Source organism: Triturus cristatus, chromosome 1_2 (assembly GCF_964204655.1).
Source record: "Triturus cristatus chromosome 1_2, aTriCri1.1, whole genome shotgun sequence".
In the NCBI taxonomy this organism is placed as follows: domain Eukaryota; kingdom Metazoa; phylum Chordata; class Amphibia; order Caudata; family Salamandridae; genus Triturus; species Triturus cristatus.
The window spans coordinates 866,876,286-866,896,401 of record NC_140580.1 but is presented as its reverse complement, the minus strand read 5'-3'; positions in this window follow the sequence as shown (position 1 = coordinate 866,896,401).

The following is a 20,116-nucleotide window of genomic DNA, read 5'->3' as shown; positions in this document are numbered from 1 at the left end:
GTACTAAGTCCATGGACCAAATTCGGGGCCAATTACAGCCGATGCGACAACAGTTCCAACAACAACAGTCATACCCGCAGCAACAACAACTGCAGTACACCCACGCCCAACCTGTCCCCCTGCAGAACATGCAGCTAGCACAACTCCAAACGCCAGTAATGGCACAAATTCAACAGGCACCCCCACAACAACTGGTCCCCATGCAACAGGCACAAGCTGCATTACATGCCCCTATGCTTCAGCAACAGCAGATACCTACATACCAAGCGATGCCCCAAGGCCCCAGTTCGACACCCGTAGGGGGTATCATAGTCGCGCCTACACCCAACACTTCGTACCCACAAAGCACCATCCACCAATACCAACAAGGGGGGTACACTTGTTAGGCCAGCCCACAGACAACCCTTGTGTGCCCAGTTTTGTCATGCACCATGAGCGGTGAAGAGGACCCCACCGTCCTGGTCACGATAAACAACGAAACATACAGCTTTCTCATTGACACAGGCGCCACGTACTCCTGCATCACTGGCGGACTTCTGCCCATTTCCAGCCGGGTAGCGGACACACAGGGATTCTCTGGGGCAATAGAAAGGGTCCCTTTCACCAAACCAGTGCCCATACAAATAGGAGACCGGGTGTTGGAACAGCCACTGCTTTATTCCCCCCGCTCTCCAGTGAACCTTCTGGGGCGCGACCTCATGGCAAAATTAAACATGTCCATACACTTCCATGACAATGGAACTATGATTTGCTCGATACCAGGCACCCCCTTGGCAAGGATGATGGCACTCGCCGTTGATTCCTCCTTGGCAGCCCACTTACGAGCTCGCCCTGTAGACGAGCAAGCATTTTCCACTGCAGTACATATCGTTGTGGCCAACACCCCAGAGCTGCATGACCGCACAGTTCAGCTCCCAAAGGAGTTCCTCTTCCGCCCACAATCCAGGAACGCCCAGATATCAGACACAAGCATGATTTTAGGCCTACTTGCCCTCCATATTACACCGACATATGGGGCGTTCATAGCAGGTGACGACTATATGCGTTCCTGGGCCTGTGTGATATTCATTGAGCCCGGACACCAGGTGAGAGACATTTCAGATGACCAGCTCTTTAGCGATCCCGATCAGTGCCCCATGACAGAGATTCTGTACCAGTATGAGGTGCCCCTCTCGGTGACAGTAGAGAAAAGAACACCCACTGCCCCTCCAAAAATTGATTCAGTGCGCGAGGAAGACTTAGCTCAAATTCCATCACACCTGTGGACTACCGGCCCCAATGATGTAGGTCTCATTCGTTCTGCCGCTCCATTTAAGATAACTTTAAAAATCGGAGCAATATTGCCACGAATAAAACAGTACCCATTGTCAAAGGAAGCAGAAGAAGGCATAGCTCCCACGATACAGGCCCTGCTTGACCAAGGGGTAATATACCCATGCGTTTCCTGTTGCAACACCTGTCTTTTTCCGGTGCGGAAGGGTAAGACCAACCAATGGCGTCTCGTACATGACCTCCGTCCCGTAAACAACATAGTGATACCCGAGTTTCCCATTGTCCCAGACCCTTCCGTCATCCTGACAAACATTCCCCCGACCGCGAAATATTTCTCCGTAATAGACCTGAAAAATGCGTTTTTTAGCGTCCCCCTTCACCCGGACAGCCAGTACCTATTGGCATTCTCGTTCAAAGGGGTCCAGATGACATACACCCGTCTAGCTCAGGGATACTGCGAATCCCCTAGCGTCTTCAACAGGGCTGTCAGAGAAGACCTATCCAACTTCCAATGCGGCAGCACCTTGTTGCAGTATGTTGACGACATTTTGCTCTGCAGCACCACGGAAGAGCAATGTAGAGTAGACACCATCGCTCTGCTCCACACCTTAGCCGACAGAGGTTACAAAGTGGATAGGAACAAACTCCAGTACTGCCAAACAGAAGTACACTATCTAGGCCAAATACTGTCAGCCTCAGGGAGACGAGTCACGCCAGATAGAGTTGATGCCATAAATAGAACGCCAGAACCCCAAACTGTAAAAGACATGCAGAAATTCCTTGGACTGGTCAACTATGTCCGGCAATGGGTCTTTGACTTCACAACGATAACAGCCCCTTTGCTGAAAGCTGTTAAAGCAGCTAAAGACAGACGCAACAAAATAAACTGGTCCCCAGACATGACAGCCTCTTTCAAACAGCTAAAAGATGAAATAACGAATGCACCAGTGTTGGGTTCACCTGACTACACTAAAGAATTCTACCTGTTCACCCACTGCAATGGTCAGGTCATGACATCTGTGCTTGCCCAGAAGTACCCTATGGGTCACAAACCCATTGCGTACTTTAGTGGCATGCTGGACTCTGTCATGAAGGGTCACTACCCCTGCGAGCAGGCTCTTGCTGCCGCCGCCTTTGCTGTAGAAAAGAGCACCCCCATAGTAATGGGATCCCCCCTGACACTATACACTGAACACGCCGTCTTCGCCATAATTCAAAAAGCCAAGACAACGTTAACCACACAAAGAGTGTCAGGATATGAAGTAATATTATCATTACCCTCCCTGAAAGTCGTCAAATGTCACACGGTGAACCCTGCTACATTTTTTGCCCATCCCATTGCAGCCTCAGACGATGACACTCATGACTGCGCCACGTACTCCCCAGACGAGTCAGGAGCAGCAAAAGAGGACCCACTACCAGACAGCACTGTGTATTTCGTTGATGGGTCCTCTACCATCGACCAAGAGACAGGGATCAGGTACACCGGAGCAGCAGTAGTTCGGGCCCAGCAGCACGAGTCCTCTGACTCCCTAGACATTATACAGCAATTAACATTGCCTCCACATTACTCAGCCCAAGCTGCCGAGTTGGCGGCATTAATTGCAGCTTTACAACATGGGGCCGACGACCGCATCACAGTATACTCAGACTCTGCATACGTCACAACTACAACACATTCAAGCATACTGCGCTGGAAAAGGCGCGGATTTCTCAAATCAGACGGAACACCGGTATGTCACAAGCAATTGTTAGAAGAATTGATTGAAGCTCTGACACTTCCAGCTGAGGTAGCTGTTGTCAAGTGTGCTGCACACACCAATGGACAGGACTTTGTCTCCAGAGGGAATGCTCTGGCAGATTGGGCGGCCAAAGCGGCCGCCAGAGGCCCCCCACCTGTAACGTGGCCACATACTCCTAACACACCTATCCTCCTTGCCCAAGCACTGACACCGGCAGACCAGGTCCCCACGCATGATGACTTCCAAGCCCCGATACAGCAGACAGACACACACCAAGACAGTTTAGATTCACAGCTACACACAGGCACGACTAACGAGACACTGGACTCGAGCGTTGCCTGTCCTATGGACAACACACAACAATACGACAAGATCGCCCAACTGCACCTCAGGGAAATACAAGAAAATGCACCACATCAAGAGAAAGAGTTATGGGAAAAGAGGGGAGTACAGCAGGACCCTGCAGATTTCATTTACAGACAGACTATGTCAGGAAAGCCCGTTATGCCGCTAGCCTTACTGCAGGTGGCGCTAGACCAACTCCACCTTCCTGCTCACGTCTCCCGAGATAACATGTCCACTACATTGCAGGCAGACTGGTTCATTCCCAACGCCTACGAATTAATACAACTCTTCGTCAATAAATGTCTCATCTGCCAACAATACTCACCAAATCCGACTCTCAAAACAGTCACTTCCACCATCCCCAAACCCTCTGGCCCCTTCAAAGAGCTCCACATCGACTATGTCGATATGATTGATCGATGTCAAAACTATCGATATCTCATTGTTGTAGTTTGCCCTTTCTCACGCTGGATCGAAGCTGGACCATGCGTCCACTGCGATGCCAAAGCAGCAGCCACATTCCTGCTCCGTGATGTTATCTCCCGCTTCGGGATCCCTGAGGCCATCCGAACAGATAACGGAAGTCATTTTTCAAATGCCATCTTCTCCTCCCTGACCACGATGCTAGGCATCAGACACAAACTGACATCTGCTTACCACCCCCAAAGCAACGGCATTTGTGAGCGCCTCAACGGCCTACTCAAGAGCAAAATAAGCAAAATTAGCGCCACCATTGGCAAAAAATGGCTCTACTGCCTCCCACTTGCCCTCTTCTCACTAAGAAACTCCCCAAGCTCGGATCACCACCTCACGCCCCACCAACTTGTCACCGGACGATCCATCAATGTAACTGTCCCTCCCACAAGGCCCAAAACGGATAGCGAGTCATCTTCTGAGATTGTTAAAGCTGAGCTTTACGAATTCTTGTGCTCACTAACCCGCGCAGCGCAGTTCCTTTCTGTACAGGTATCCAAGAGGAAGGAGAAGGGCCCCACCGATCCGGAGCTCCCACCAATACGTCCTGGAACATTGATCTTTATCCGAAAGCACGTCCGGCGCTGGAAGGATCCCAAATTTGAAGGACCTTTCAGAGTAATAGACTCATCCCCAACGGCTGTCCGGATAGCGGAGCGCAAGGCATGGATCCACAGGAAAGACGTCCGGCTCGACCCTGCCCCGCCGCCACAATAGACAATGGACTAACTGAGGAAATAGAAATGGCCAGCGTCCCCCTGAACGAAGATAGCGGCTGTCCCTCCACTGTGGAGGAAGAGGATGAGGACACTCACGTGCTGATCCACGAATACAGTGGCCGCGAAGCAAAGATATGTATACTGTCTATTGTACTGTTTTGTATTATCATTGGAGTGGCGCTAGCTACATTTAATTGGTATATCTTTTTCCTTGCTGTAAGGAGCTATCATGCTGTAAGCAATAGTGGTACAGGAGCACCCACTGATGCCATGTTACCTACAACACCAGCAACTGCACCAGCGGCCACACAGAACACAGATATCACGACACATAGCATAGGATTCTCCAGAAACAAAGACACAGCCCCACACCACACGACAGGCCCTGAACTCCCAGCCTCTAGAGCCAGTAACGTACACACCACTTCACCTCCCAAGCCCCCAATGGTAGTACAAGACGACAAAGGGAACCCTGGGGATAAGACTGCCAATCTGACGGAAAAACGAGTAGCCCATGGACACCCGTCACGCCGTCACAGAGCCCGCAGATTCGCCCCCATCTCCCCATATATAGGGAGAGCCACAAAACACCGGGTCATCCATGGTCTCCCTATCGACCCGAGACACAAGCCTAAGGGAATGCCATTTAAAACGTTCCAACACCTCGTGACAATACAGGAAGGCCTCGGGCCTATGCTCAGCCTACCCCAATCCATAAGAGAACATTCAGTCCACTCCTCCCTGGAAGAAAATTCATGGTACCGGGACATGACAGCCATAGGGAAAAGAATGTCAAACGAATCCTGCTATGTGTGTTCATATGTCCCCCACGCAGTTGGTGCAGACAGACTAGTTTTCCCTAAAGAGGTCCCACCACAAACAGTAATGTGCTTGCTACACCTTTACCTTTGCCGCATTGAGGGGTTAGTGCAGTTAGTAGGAGGGGCTGAAATATGGGTTGGAATTGTAAACATATCGGAATGGGACAACAACAATGTGATATTTAAGGTCACTTCTGACAAAAGGGACATAGAGCGGATGATACAAGCAAAGATCAAGAGAAATAGACCCAATATGGGTCGGCGAGCAGAGCAGTATAGGCAAGCACGCTACATGTCAATTTCAACACCCTATGCGGACTGTGACACACTACCACACCTCCATCTCCACTCCCACCCGGGGAATTTCCCTGGCCCAGACTGTCCATGCCAGAACAGAACGCTCCTGGCAGTACTAGCCCGAGTATATTACAACCATAAGTGGGAGGATCCTACCAACATATACTGTAAAGCAGCATCCCTGGGCCCCCCATGGTCGGGCGAAACAGAGTGGGAGGAAAATATTGATTGGGATATAGAAGATGACTGTGCACAAATTTGGAAGGAGGCAGGGAGCAGATACACCTGGGGTGGGGACGGACTGTACAAACATAAAAAGGCATTTAAACTTAAAAATCCTTCTCTTTGCTTCATAGGCAATGGCTCCGTCTCTGTTGGGCGTAACACAGACTGTAACTCTACAATCTTCAATTTCGATATGCAGTACGGCACCTCCACCCTGATGGACTACTATTGGGCCTGCGGTGAACACCTGTACTTTCAACTTCCTCCTCAATGGCTCGGACTGTGTTCATTGGTAACTCTGCACGAGATACATCTGGTGGTACCAGCATCGAACGTCTCCCACATACTGTCACATCCAATGACAGGGGATGTTACATTCCTGCACCGCCACAGGAGATCAGCTGAATATTTCGCAACAGAGACACATCATAACATTCCCCAAGAATTCCGCCTCTTCAACGACGCCCAACTATTCTTTGGAGGAGCATTTCCCTTATTTCAAACAAAGGCGAATGCCCGCTGGCTGGAAGTCACCCGGTATGAGGTCATGAAGGCCATCAACAGTACAAGGGATGGGCTCAATGCAATTAGGGAAGAGCTACGTCCCCTCAGACAGATGGTCTTGGAGCACCGCTATTACCTGGACATGCTGACCGCCAAAGAGGGTGGTCTGTGCCACAAAATAGGGAAGTCATGCTGCACGTTCATACCAGGAAACGACGAGGACAACGGATCAATTGCAAGGGCCATTGAGGAGTTGTCGAACTTGGGAAAGAAGATGATCGACGAAGGAGGTGCCCCTGCGGACATTATCCCAGTGAACTGGTTTGACTTTGACTGGATGCCATCCTGGCTAACAGCAATACTGAAACTAGTGATACCTATAGTTGCAATTATGTTGGTTCTGTGTTGCGCCTTTCAGATAGGGAGTCATTGTATTAGGAAATTGAGCACAAAGGCTGTAGGGATAAACTACGCTAGCACAGGGATTTACCAAGCACCAAAATATGAAGATATGGATAGGCCTCCCGGGGATGGGTCTGGAGTACAGGTACCAATGATAGAGTTACCCCTCATTGCCTCACGCCATGGTGTGCCTACGGCACCTCCGCTCCCACCAGCCAGAAATACATACAATAATACCCCTGCTGCTGTTCGATATGAGTGTCTGATCAGGGAACCAGCCCCAGGCTATACGCAGTGGAGTACCGAGACTGATGAAGGAGCGGCCAGGCAGCTAGGACAACTCCCCGATAACATTGAATGCTATGTCAACGACACCCCATGGATTTCACCGATAGCCGAGAGACCACCACTTGCCAGCAGATATTCACTTAGGCAGGTGTTCATGTTGAATGAACAAGAGGAGGGAGATGATGGAGGGTCTCGAGCCACCATTTAATAAACTTAAATACCATTCCCTAACCTCCCCTGACAGAATAAAGTGTTGATGTCAGGCTTCTGCTCTTTTGACAAAACCTGCTAGCATGCTAAGTTACCATATTCCCACTGAGCATAGTAAGACACATAGAAGTCCATAGCACCTGTAGAACCCAACGTACATAAGCCCAAATAGGAGGCCCAAGGCCCAAAGGCCACCACCCCATGATATCAGTATGTAACATTCAGAAGTTACTAGGCCTAGGGTTTCCAGAGTTGCATTTCAGTCGCACCAGAAAACACGAGGAAGCCCAAGCCACTAGAAAAACACGGTAACTTTCCACCGTTACAAGGCCATTGCACACCCCCACGTAGACAGAAACTCAGCTGGTACAAGTTGACATTGTTTATCATCACTGAAACCCTATTTTTGGAAGTTAGCTTGCTCAAGATAAACCGCAATGTCTGATGAAAAGCTGCACCTGCCTTGTGGGGGTTGGTCACATGCATACTGTAAGAAATGTACGTGATCACAACATTTCCTTTGTTTATACGTTGCGGTCAGGCATGACCTATCAACCGTTGTGCCACCCGGCCGCCTTACCCCACCCACGGCCTTGGAACACATGCGGTTGACCCTTTCCTGTATCTTGGAACACATGCGGTCAAGCCACCTGTTGGCAAAGGCGTCAGAAAATACGTCAAGTCCACCCCTGGTTCCCCATATCAAGATATTTAAGATCCAACACGACAGTTGGAAGGTAGAACTTTTCTGTGCTGTCCACAGGCCTGTTCTCCAGCCGGCTGCCTATCTGATTTGGGACCTTACAGCCTATTTCAGTAACTGTCGAGTTGGTGCCTGCGATCACCCACGGAGGGTATTTCTCACTCTTGAGGGCCAGTGACCACACCCTTGGGGTTTTGATCTAAGATCTCCCTTTCTCACTTCACAGTGCACTGGCAGTCTTCTTCAAATCTTTTTTTTCCATAAATAGAAAACATTCCAAAATGGCTTCTAGTGCATGCGCGTGTGATGTGTCACTTTCCATTCATGCACAGGCAATGCCAGTTTTATTGGTTAAATGTAACCAGTTTGTATGAACCTTTCTACAATCCTTTTTATTTGGAATTGGGTCATGTAATTTTGGTCTGGTATAGTTATACATGCGCTCAATGTTTCTACCTTAACCCATTCAGTGGTCTGAGTCATTTTCAGAAGAGCTTGGGGAATGTGGTGGGCTATTGTGATTTCTGCAACACCGTCTAGCAGCACCATCACCCAAGTTAGTCTGTCAAGAAAGCTCTTCTTTCATGAGGTATGCGTGCTTTTTGCCGACAGCAAGCTTCTTTTTTGTTTTTAAACTGGGATGTCTGATCAAAACCACCGTGCTCCATTTTGTTAGTGGTATCTGGTTCCCTTGCAAGGCTTTTCCCTTTCCTTAGAATATGTTTCTGTAGGGCACCTCAGTAGTTTGTGACTTAGTATAGTCACTTCCCTTCTTGTCACAGTATCTGTCTATGTCATTGTTTTATGTCATTTCTCCTGTATAGAATAGAATAGTGCTTATTAAAACTGCTGTAGCTTTCTGGTGATTTAATGGCTTTACAGTCATTAAACTGATGAACCCAGGGGTCCCTCCCTCATATTGTGGTTTAAACCTAATGTGGGAAGATCCTACCTTGACGAATCCTTCCTGGACGTCTTTTATTCCTGTCAATTGTCTTTGTGCTATTATTATGGGTAACTTTCATTCCCTTTTTATGCAGGCAGAGCAGCAAAGCAGACCTTTGGCAAATAGCTAAGGGGACTTTTCCTGTTACCTAGAACTATTTCTAAATTGTTTCATATCTTTTCATTAATTGGAGCTTAAGATGCATTGCACAGATAGCCTGTTCTGCTCCTGAATTTGTTTAAAGGCCTCCAATAGCTCCTCTGTATGGGATGTGCCATGTGTGACTACGTAGAGTTTATCAAATATGCCTGCAAGCGCCACACTGGTAGCAGGAGGCAACATCCGCACCAGAAGGCACACAGTCATAATTCTGTGTATGCCTTGGTCAACAGTATAGGATAAATGGCTTGAGGTGGTATGTTTTACCAGTAACCCAGAAGGGTACCTGGATATTACATCCCATTTAGTTAGAGATTTGCCCATCACTGCACTGTTTATGGGTTGAAGATCCCCAGAGGTGTGCTGTAATAGGTAGTGGCAGCCTGTGCAGTGTCTGTAAGACATTTTGTCTCTGCTGAATGTGGACAGCATTCCTTCTTGAGCTTTGCTTGGTTGACCTCTAAATGTTTTCTATGCCCTGCATAAATGAGGGATGTACACTACTGAAATCTGGGAGGTGTTTCCCAGTAATATGAGAGGACCTAGCCTTATTGACTTTGTTTTATGTGGCACCTCTTTTCAAAACAACTTTATGTATTCCTGATAGGTGAGTGCAATTTCCAACTGCTCATGAGGAGTATACCAAAGAGATGGATAATACTCAGTGTATCAGGTAAAGTGCCCTTGGGTCACCATTAACTGGCAAATTGTTTTAATAAAATATTTCTCTAGTAAATTGGGAATTTGCGCCCGCAAAAAATGCAGCGTTACTGCCTATTGTTTGAATACCCCATTGTGTAAGCAAAGTAATACGCAAATTACTCAGATGTTCCCTTATGGCTGCGGCAGCAATTTGTAGAAAAAAATAGTCAAGATTTTTTAAGCTTAACAACCATATGGAGGAAGAGTGGACACCTACTGTATCCAAAGAAGGGATCTTTACAGGTTCTAGCTGTCAGTCTCCATATTTAGTACAAGTTTTATGACTGTTCTCTGAATGAGGGGCCTTGAGGGCCACACTAGGGTTAGTAGACCTATGCTAGGCACCATTGTAACTTGCCAAGGGATTCCTGGTTGACCTAGTAGATCTCGCTTGGGCCTTTACTCATTTGGATTACCAGAGAGCAGACAGGCTTTCGCTAGCTCTTCTCATGAACGTATAATTCAGGATAGACTAATATTGAGATAGCAGCCAGCCTGTTAGAGGCCCAGCAGGGATATGTATATAGCCCCTCCAATACGTTCTGACAAGACACTAAAATACAGGATGTTTTTTATATTTATTTATTATACAGCAACTTTAACCAGTAAAAAATAAGTTAACAATTATATTTATTAAGAACTAAAACACTCAGAAAAAAGGATATTACCCTTCATTGACATCTAATTGTGAGCTGTGAATAGAAAGACGCTTTGCTACATTCTTACAAAATGTCCCTTTCCTATCGGCTTCAAGATTGCACGTTCTAATCTTTATGTGATTTTGTGTAATAAGAATTTTGAAAGTTCTCTGCATTCCAAACTAGAGCCCCTACCGTGTAGTATGAGGGAATTTGAATCACCGCTCATTTTGTTTTAACTTCAATTGAATTCAATTGTAAAATGTAAATGAACGGGATTGCTATGAGCAAAGAAGATTTAATGAACTACTCTATTATTTATGAAGAAACTCCACTTGCAGAAAATGAAAATATTTCACTAATTAAAGATACAAGGTATCTCACAATATATATTACTAGCTGTGGCCATTGCAAATCTATAATGGATAACATACTCATAAAGGCCTCAGAGATAAAACTATCAGATTACTATGAAAAATAAATATTGATACATGTAATATTAGAAAGAATTGAAGATATTTTGATTCTGGAAGCATGAAAAAATATTATTTGGAAATGTTCTTTAACAATGATTCAGCAACTGTTAATCCTGATATGATCTTTGCAATCTCATCATTTTCCACTTTTTCAACTCGACTCCTGAATAAGGGGCACACTTTAGACTGGGATACAAGCACATTTCTGTACGTGATTTAAGACTGATTTATTGGAGGATAGTCCCATAGCGTTCCAAGAAAAAGTTTTGGGCTCTTGTCTGAAGATGCTCAGCACACAGTATCCTCCAACCTGAAGGAAACATATAACAAGGGGATTAGATGGCGAGGAACCAGTGGTGCGTGTTTGCCCAAATAAAGGTCCTTGCTCCCTGTGCCATAGGGACTCAAGCTGTGCCTCACAGATGATGCCCAACCAGAATGTAACCATGCTGAGGTTGTTCTACAGTTGCATGTGTTCCCATTCAGGGATGATTTGGCCTATCGGTTCAGGCTGGACTGTTTGCATTGGAAAAGAATCAAGGCAAATTTGAATCTGATTTCCTTCTGAAATGTCACAGAGGAGCTAGAAAACAATGGTATGGAATGAGCCAAAAGCAAAGATCAGTTATTCAGATTGATGAATGCATTTAATTCCATCCCTTTCTGTTGTCTAAGTGAACTGTCATAAGTGATTTAGATATGACCTAACATACAACCTGTTCTTTCTGTACCATTGCAAATCAAGAATCTTCTCACTGATCAATCCCAATAAGATAAAAGTTGTTAGGGGTTGTGTGTGTTCCATTAATAAGTGATGGGACTAGCAGTTAGGACTTGTCTACTCCCACTGGAGTAGCGAAAGGGCCGATTTGCATGTGGTTGGTTCGGATCACTGATACAACTTCGTCTCCTATAACATCGAACTACAAAAATATTGAGTCAATAATATCGTATGGAAAAATATCGACACACAAAACACAAAACCGAAATGACACAAACATTGATGAAATAATATTGTGATATTTTTTTCGATAACCAAGTATATCAACAACAAAAAAAAGAACACAAAAGTATCAATAACTTTAAAATAGCATATAACACAACAAAAACATTGATCTAAATAATATCGCCAACACAAACATCGAAAAAATACATAACAATACCAAAAATAACAAATAAAAAATAAACTATTTTCAGTAATATAATAAAATAACGTATATCAAACATTGAAAACAAACACTAAAATAACATTGCAAAATCAATAAAACAAAAAAAAAAGAATATATACTATTTCGGGTGGAGACCTCCGCACACTCCACAGCGGAGCGGAGTTTACCAGCCCCCGCCTCCACCCACCCATTAAGAAATAAGTTAACCTTAATTAAAAAGAAACTTAAAACCACTTGACTGTGTACCGCGGCATCCTCTTCCTCGCCATACCAGTAATGCTTGAGAAAACTGTGCATGCTCGTGCTCCCGCGCATGTGCATTTCTTATTTCCTAAAAGTGGGGTGGAGGCGGGCAGCGTAGCGTAGCGGAGCTCCAGAGAGTTTGTTTGCAACTCTGTGGACCTCCGCATAGCCCCGCTGCGCACACTACACCCGGGGTTAATAAATACACAGAAAACCCCCAAAAATAAAATAAACAAACAATACAACATAAAAAAATCACAACTTTCAAAAATAAACAAACATATAAATATATAAATTATAAAAAAGATAACATTTATTTACCCATACATTTAAACTACACTAATAAACAAAATAAACACAAACATTAAATAAACATTATTAATATTAAACAATTAAATTATAACTGCCAAAAATTCTTGACCAATAAATTTAAACTACACCAACAAAAACCAATAGAGAACTCTAACTAATTAAATAAACACTATAAAAGCAATCAAGTAATCAACACAAAATGTAGCATGAAACGGACAAGCACGAAACTTTGTGAGACATGGTGGCGGTTGCATCGTAATTCGGATTGTGGGGAGGATGCCTCATGGGCGGCCGTTCTCAAATCCGAAACGATGGTGGACGGACGAAAGTTCGTCCGCCATTGTAATGAGCCCCTTAGGGGTGGAAGGCCCACCACCGACAGCCGGTTGGTGTCGGGCTTTCCGCCATCGTACTGCTGTTTTCCCCCTGCCATATTATAATGGCGGGGGAATCGTCCTTTTTCGACCGCTTGTCAGAACTGAAACATAGCCCAACATTACGAAGGTGCCTATAGGGATTATGATATCCCTTTCTTCCATTTGTTTTGCGGTGGACAAATTGCAGCAAAAAGAATAGCGGAAATGGATTTGGGGGCCCGTAGTGGGACCCCCTTAATCCCTGGGACTGGATCAAGGGTACTGGGGGGCACCTATGGTGCCCCCCTACATATCTCTGCACCATGTGGCAGGCCCCGCATGGTGCCTGTCACGTAGTGCTGCAAGTGCCTTCATTTTTGCATTGCGCTGGGGGCTGTTGAACGCCTCCCCGCCACAATACAAAATATAGGTGATGCGACTGCCATGGTGGCGGTGGCATCGTAATTCAGATTGTGGGGAGGCCGCCACATGGACCCAAATCCAAAAAGATGGCAGACGGAAGTCCGCCCGCCATCGTAATGAGCCCCTAAGTATAGATTACACCACAAATAGCAACTTTGCTAACCAAATCAAAAAATGTATACCCATGGCCTATGTACCAACAACAGAAGTAACCTGCCACTATAATATACTTCTTGTAATCCCTTTCTACCAAGCCAATGAAAAAAAACCAACACCCTTCTTTGACTACTTTGAAGATACCTGGTTGGGAAGGCTACATAGGTCAGGGCACCGAAGGCAACCAAAGTTCCAATTCCCCTGTTGGAACGTTCATGATATCACACTAGCTCATAACGCAGTGGAAGAATGGCATAATGCCTTTCAAGCCACAATAGGAAGAGGCCAACCAACCTTACACAAACTAACAAAAGCCATAAAAAAAGAACAGAGCTATCAAGAGCTACGGCTAGAGCAATCCCTAACTAAAATAGGCCCTAAAGTCAGTAAACAAACAAGAACAATTTATGAATATCTACAACAAACAACTCGACTATTTCCAAACACCAAAGGGCTAGAATACCTAGACATGATAGCTAAATCTATACTATCAACAAAAAACAATGCTCAACATTATAAAACCTTTTAAAATGACAAAACACCTAAACAACTTACTACTTTTTAAAATTAATAATTATAATTATGTCATTGAAAAATTTAAAACGTACATATTAAATATGACATAATATAATTATTAAAAGAAAAAAACAAACCAAATGTAACCAAAAACATTTCCCACCCATAATAATAAAAAATTACTTACAGTTATGCCTCAAATCCATAGTAGACAAATCGAAACACAAATCCATTTGTAAAGAAAGCCCCCAAAAAAAGCAAAATCAAAACTGTAGAGAAAAGGCTCCAACGACGCAATCCTCTCAATATCGAAACCCTCAAAACCCCCAAAATTAGCTTAAGGAAAACACTCCAACAAACCCGAAAAATAAAAGGAAATGTAAAAAAATAATTTGTTTCAAAGAAACGAAATACATTTTCCTTTTTTTTAAAAAAGAAACGCATCTTCAGCCCATCCGTTCATCAAACAGGAAACCTGCAAAAAAAAAAAAAAAACACCCTCCCACTATAGCATATATGAACACACACACATTCATTTCAACATTAAATACAACATACCACAATTAAACAACACATAAATAACACTATAACACACTCTACAATTCTTCAGCACTATGTCAAACATATCACACACTAAACACCCAAAACAACTCCTAACTACACAAAAAACTACTATTTAACACCCTTACAAATCTATCTACACTACTACTACCTCGCCCCATCCTAAAACTACCTTAAATGTAAATTAAATCAAACTTACCTTAACTGACAAAACACACACCCAACCGCTTGGTTCCGTCGACAAAAAAGTGAGCAAATGGAATAGAAAATGCCCGCGTGATAAAAATGAAACAAAGACTGACCCCCTATAGACAACAATGGAGAAATAATACAAAAATTCTAAAAATTGAATGCATATTTTATTTTTAATAAAAAAATGGTAAAATATATATTGAATATTATATTATCTACAAATATAATATTTAATATATATTAAAATGTATATTTCTTTGATGTATTCACCTTCAACATATAAACTTATGTAGCCAATATAATAATGTTTAATTAAAACAAAATATGATACAAACATATATTTGTGATTTCTTTTTATATTATTTCATATAATAAATATTATTTTTGGTAAATAATAATATTTAGGGGCCGATTCCGATCCGGGTCGGAAGGGCACTGAACGCGATCCGGCCGGAAAAACTACGAGCCGTACGCGTATTTTCCAGTCGACTCGTACAGCTGTACGAGCGAACAAGTACGATGCGAGCTACGTGAAATACACCGACCGAGTCGTTTCCGGGTCCGAACCGCTCCGTACGTCTCGGTCGGAAGCTAACCGTGGCGTGCAATGGATGCGATTTACGACCGAGCCAGTACGATGCACGCGTCGGACAGCCTGTGTGAGCCGGAGTGTCCGGCTCGCAAAACGTCTGGGTGGCTGCCTTTGGGGTCCGCGTCAGACCCCCTGACACCCGCAGCCCTACGACTCGGACACAGGGGGAGACCTATGGGTCTCCCCAACACAGGCATGTACGGTGCGGATGGCACTGATGTGTACCCACTGTAGGGGGCACACTTGCTCGTGACATACCCATTCAGTCAATGGGAGCCCATGTACGCGTCGTACAACCGGCTCCCATTGACTTCTATGGGAGTCCGACCGAACCGAGTCCGGCAGCATACGGCCGCATCGTACTCGCTTGGTCGGACTGCAGGCCTCCGGCTCGGTCGGAAAACACTCCGGATCCGGCTCGGTCTGAGTGCTTTCTGACCCGGATCAGAATCGGCACCTTAATATACTAAATAATAAAAAGAAAATGTACAAACTATAACTTTGTATATTACATAATATATCATCTTTCAACAAAAATACAATTATATAAAATGTATTAAAAACATGTAAAAACAAATGTACTAAAATATTTACTTTTTTCATAAAAAATACTAAGGGTCCGATTCCGATTCCGGCCGCAAAACGGACCGACCGACACGGACCCGGACCGAATACCGACCAACACGGACCAGCGCCGTACGACCTGTGCAGTACGATGCAACGCGAGTGAATTACAACCGACACGTACGGAATACAAGCCGTACGACCGAGCCGGAGGGAAAATAGTGATCCGGCCGGAAAACCGACGCGATTTTCACCGACCGACACGAACCCGGAATGAACCCGACCGACCCATACCCACGATGTACGATTAGCGCAGTACGATGCAATGCGTGTAAAACCAGACCGACTCGCACGGAGACCAAGCCGCATGACCGACACGCACAGACAACCCGGCACACAAGCAATAGAGACCGCCGCGAATGACACGTACCAAACAGAGAAGACAGGCAGTGTGAACGAGGCGGAGAAGCCCGCACGAGACAACAGCAGCGTCCGTTTCTGTCACATGAACGTCTCCTTCATGCCTAAAAAACACAAAGGAAAAAAGAGAAAAAAAGGACCAAACAAGCAATGAATAAGCCAATAAATAACCCCCCCAAAATATTGGACAAAGACACACCCACAACTCCAACTATATAAAGGACTACAATCACTACCATCATCCCTTGCAAACAGGAGACACAGCCAGCAGCAAACACCAGTACACAGCAACCACAGACACACTCACAATTCACCCATCACACAACTCACACACCATCAGCACCTCATACAAAAGCACACACACATACACACAGCAAAACCAATACCAAACCAACATCACTTGCACCCTCACACACACATCCCCCACCACCACCACCACCCATCACCATGCCTCCAAAGAAGAATCCAAAGTTCACAGATAGTGAGTTAGAAGTGCTGATAGACAAGATCATCAGAGTAGAGCCACATTTGTTTGGTACATTGGTTCAAAGGACCCCCATCTCACAGGAAACCAAGATGTGGGCAAGGATTGTGGACAAGGTGAACGCACAAGCACCAACGTTGCGCACAAAGGACGATATCCAGAACCGGTGGTATGACGTGCGCAGGAGGGTCAAGAAACTCATTGAGAAAGATCGCGCCTTGAGTCAGCGTACCGGCGGTGGCCCTCCTCCCAAACCAGTCTACTTCAGGACCTGGGAGGAGAAGGTGCGGGACATCCTACCACCAGATAGCGTCCATGGCCTAACAGACATCCCAGAGCCTGGTGAGTACACAAACAACATACCCAAGATTGTGTGTCAAGGGGACAGTGAAACCATGTACCGCAAGCAAAGCTACACTAACCAATAGATAATCAACCCAAGATGTGTATGCCAGTCACACCAACACAATACCTGCAATCTCATAGTGACTGGGGACTGTGTCATGACATGCACCAACCTACAAACAAATAGAGCAAGCCAGTGGCACTAAGCCAAATACACCCAGCCAGACAGTTTGCCACCACAAACACACCACCTCACAGTGCAGCTGACTGTCAGGAAGGAATAGTGGGGATGCAGGTGAAGTGAGTGTAGCCAAAAGCATGATGGGGCCTGTAGTCACAGATAATGCCCCCCCTCCTGATTGGCCCATCAAGACCCCTCTGAAACATGCCCACATCACAGGGAGTGGAAAATGACTGACAAGATGGCTGACACTGGGTCCTGCTGTGGGGAGCACAAGGCCCTGCTGGGCTTGTGTGCAAATCTGAAGCAGGACACCACTGACTGACATCCTGAAAGACAACTTGCACACCCTACAATGGAAGCACGTTTCATGATGGGAAGGAGGACTGACAGCCCTGACCATACTACTCAGCATGGGGAGACACCCCCAACACAAACTCCACACAACTCACCGGGTACATTGCATTGACACACACCTCATTGAAATATCAGCAAAAGATACCCCGTACTGGGTGCTGCTGTGTGAAGCACAGGGGCTCATTTGGGACTTGTAGCCAAGCAAACACCAGGATTTCACAGTCAGCCATCTTGCCATTGCTGTCACACCCCCTCACAGGGAAGCAGAGTCAAGAGGGAGGAAGCATAGGCATGCTGGGAAGGGGGGTGTAGCCAATAGTGTGATGGGAGTCACAGTCAACCTACACCCACCCACATGGCCCAGCAAGATCAAACTGAAACATACTCACCTCACAGGGAATGGGAAGGGACTGACAAGATGTCTGACACTGGGCTCTGTTGTGGGGAGCACAAGGCCATGCTTGGACTTGTAGCCAAACAAACACCAGGATTTCACAATCAGCCATCTTGCCATTGCTGTCACACCCCCTCGCAGGGAAGCAGAGTCAAGAGGGAGGAAGCATGGGCATGCTGGGAAGGGGGGTGTAGCCAAGAGTATGATGGGAGTCGCAGTCACAGACAACCTACACCCACCCACATGGCCCAGCAAGATCAAACTGAAACATACTCGCCTCAAAGGGAGTGGGAAGAGACTGACAAGATGTCTGACACTGGGCTCTGTTGTGGGGAGCACAAGGCCACGCTGGCAAATGGCCAACAACAATATCAAATCCTGTCTGTGGCAAGCTGGGAAAAAGCAGTGTAGAGGCAGGCATCTGTTTGAAAAGTAGAAAATGTCATGTTTGTGAACCAACGATGCATGTAGAAATAAATCACATTGTGTGTCTCCTCCAAACACAGGTCGTGCTGGGCACCCAGCACCAAATGATGAGGATACCCAGTCCCAGACTCTGGTGGGCACTGAGCTCTCTGGTCTGACTCTCTCACTGTCCTCTTCGGATGACGACGACCAACCTGGACCCTCCGGTGTGAGCCATCATGCAGCACCAGCAGCAGCAACATCTGCCCCCGTACCCACGCCTCCAGCATCTGGACACCGACAGGGCAACCCCGCCAACACGGACAGAACAAGGACGATCAACACCCACAGCACAGGGACACAGGACCCCCCGGAAGATACAGCCAACACCACCAGCAACACCACCCAAGGGGTCCCAGTGTCACCTGTGCATATGCCGCTGGTCCTGCCCATGTGGAGAGGGGTGCTGGGAGGGGGGGAGGCACAGGGCATGCCTCTCAGAGGGGTCTGGACTGCATGATGACCCCCAACTGGCACGCATCTTAGATGCGTACCAGGATAGTACTGGAGGATTTGGCCAGGTAGTGGGGATCCTCAAGGACATGCAACACGAGCAGGTCGCCCACCGTGCCCGCATAGAGGCCAAGTGGGATGACATCACTGCGGTGCATCAGGACATACTATAATGCCTCCGCCAGATCAACACAAACCTGTCCACACCCTCCTGTGTGCCACAACATCTGTCACAACACCATCTGCCAGCGCCACAGGGAGGATGGAGGACTCTGGCGGAGAGTCCCCTGCACCGCAGAGGCCTGCACATGAGGATCCCCCCGGAAGAAGAGGGGTCATCCGAAGAAGGACATGTGAGAGGCAGATGTCCCAGCACATCCCCGAGGGCCTTCAAACATGTTATGGACAATGTTCTTTGTGCGCAACCCGTTCACCTAGTCCAATCGCACACAACTCACCCACATTACATGGAGGGTTCATGTTGGGCCAATGTAGCAGACGACTGTGGACTTTACTCTGGACATGTCATCTACCAGCACTTCCAACTCCAATGTGAACTTTGGATTCCCAAACCACTGTACAGCACCCACCATCCTGTGCACTTCACTCACACATGTTTGTAAATAAACTCACCAGTACACCATACTTGCCTCTGTTGCGATTCCAACTTGTCATGTTCAGGGAGATGTCGATCTGCTACACAACACAGTGCATGCCAAATACTGCAACAATGTGACCAACGTAAGGTGAGTCATGGGGATGTGACACATGTGAGGGAGACACACCACTATGGCAACACAAAACATACTCACCATGGCCATGTTACTCATCACACACAATGATGTTGACCTGAAACACATTGGCATGCACAGACACAACACCAAGCACAGTCAGTGGTAACAAGTCCACAGGTTAGGTAAGCAGATGTCACTCAGATGTGGGAAGACATACAACGCACATAACAAAGTGTAGCACAGGTTCATTACACATCAGCAACACGTTTATTCCAC